Below are 2,538 nucleotides of genomic sequence, written 5' to 3' on the forward strand. Positions count from 1 at the left end.
TTGTTATATAAATGAGTGAATTGCCTTAAGGACAATTCAACAAACATCTGTTGTGTGCCTACTGTGAATCAGGTGGACTCTGAAGGAGGGCAGTGTGCCAGGTGCTGGGAGTCATCTAGTGGTGTAATGGATAGAATGTGGGATAGAAGATTTGAGTCAGAATCCTGCCTCAGACCCTAACTAGCTATGTGATCCTAGGTAAATCACTTAGTTTCTTTCAGCCTCAGTTTCCTCATTTGAAAAAAAGAGGATAATCCCACATGTACAAAAATATTTATAGCAGCTCTTTTTGTGGTGGTGAAGAACTGGAAATTGAGGGGATGCCCATTAATTGGGGAATGGTTAAACAAGCTGTGGTATATGAATGGAATGGAATACTATTGTGCTACAAGAAATGATAAACAGCTTCAGAAAAACCTGGGAAGACTTATGTGAACTGATGCTGAGTGAAGTGAGCAGAACCAGGAGAACAGTCATAGCCACAGTGTGCGATGACTGATTTTGATAGACTCAGCCCTTCTCAGCAATGTAAGGACCTAAAACAATTCCAAAGGACTCATGATGGAAAATGCCATCCACATCCAGAGAAAGAACCATGGAGTCTGGATGCAGAGTGAAACAGACTATTTTCTTTTTTGTTTTGTTTTGTTTTCTTTCTCATGGTTTCTCCCATTCATTATAATTATTCCATACAACATGACTAATGTGAAAATATGTTTAATAGGAATGTATATGTAGAGCCTGTATCAGATTGCATTCCATCTTGGGGAGGGAGTGGGGGAGAGAAGGGGAGAAAATTTAAAACTTATGGAAGTAAATGTTGAAAACTAAAAATAAATAAATTAACTTTAAAAAGGAAAAAAATAAAAAGGGAGATAATAACACTTATTTCCCAGTGTTGTTGTAAGGCTCAAATGAGATCATGTTGCAGACTTTAAAATACTATACAAATGTTAGTTATTATTATTACTGCTAGATAATTAAGATGGGCCCTTAGCCCTCAAAAAGCTTACAATCCCTGGACTGAAATGCATCAAGTCTTCATTGGGAGGGAGAACTTTTTGACTCTGGCAGGAGTGCCTAGAAAGGCTACCATGATCTGCCTTCCCTAGAGCCCTGGAAGAGAGTGATTGACTATCCAGTATTCAGGATGATAAAAAATGGAACTTGTCAGCAGGTAGAAGATAGATAAACTGGCCAGAAGTTATTTTATTTTCTTTTTTGGTCTTTTTGGAGGGGGAAGTCTAGGCAATTAGGGTTAAGTGACTTGCCCAAGGTCACACAGCTAGTAAGTGTGTGAAATGTCTGTGGCCAGATGTGAACTCAGGTTCTCCTGACTCCAGGGATGGTGCTCTATTCACTACACCACCTAGCTGCCCCCAGAAGTTCTTAGGACTGGAATTTTTTTTCTTAGGAGCCTAGAAGGGTCACTCCCTTCCCACCATCCCCCACTTGAGTGAGGGTGATGAGAGAATGTCTGGGTCCCAGCTCCCAAGCTGCCTAGAATAAAGGAACTCAAAAGCCCTGCACAAAGTACCATTCTTAGCCTTCATGCCCAGTGGGCAGGGAGCATTGGGCAGATCTGCCAAGTGGCACTGACTCAGTGGGGAGCTGTGGGTGCTGTTTGTTTCTAGTTATTATGAAGCAGAGTTTATCTTGATGGAGAGTTGCAAGAGCTCCCTGAAGAAGGGAGACTGTGAGCAGAGGCAGAGGAAGACAGCCCTGGTCTTGGAGGTGTCTGCAGAAACCATGATTTGGTCTTTCCACGGAGCTGTGCTCACATGTCAGCTTGTTTTATCAAACCCATGGCTGTATGTGGTCAGGTTACACTATTTCGCACCAGTCCTAGGAGACTTGCTGTCTCTCTCTTAGGAATGTAGAGCCTAGAAAGAAGAAGGGACTTGTGCAACATCGCACGGCCAGCGAGGGACGAGGCTGAATGACCAGTGTGAAGAGATCTCTGAAAGAAATCTCTCAGCCCAAGATGGCTCTCTCCTGTTCCCTAACTTGCTTACTTTCAGGCCTTCTCTATTTCACCTTCACTGCTCCAGGAAAACAGACTTAATTTTAAAACCAGCCTGAGCCAAACCAAGTTTGTTTGTATGTTTGTTTTGGCTTTGAGAGAAATGTTTCTGGGTACTTGAGTTCAACCCTTCTATTGGCATCATCAACATGCTAGGCAAGACCTCATCCTTCTGGGATAACATATGTAAAACTCTTCTGAGTTGTGAGCCACCATGTAAATGCAGGCTATCACTATGATTATTTTTCCTGTTATCATCAGTCATTGTATGGAGGCCAACTGAATTCTCAAAGGCTATGTGAATGGTTCCCAGCAGTACCTCCCAAGCTGGAAAGGCTTTGAGTACAGGCCCAGGAGGGACTGTATGGCTGTTGTCTGAGGGTCAGCCCAGCTAAAATCAGAGAGGCTTATCACCTGAAGGTTAACAAGTAAGGGATGATTTTCCTCCCTTGGTAATTGATATATGATAGATAGATAGATAGATAGATAGATAGATAGATAGATAGATAGATAGA

The sequence above is a fragment of the Petaurus breviceps genome, unplaced genomic scaffold, assembly GCF_028583685.1.
Source record: "Petaurus breviceps papuanus isolate PSGF00001 unplaced genomic scaffold, PetGlider_PUasm1.0 90895, whole genome shotgun sequence".
NCBI classification, from domain to species: Eukaryota; Metazoa; Chordata; class Mammalia; order Diprotodontia; family Petauridae; genus Petaurus; species Petaurus breviceps.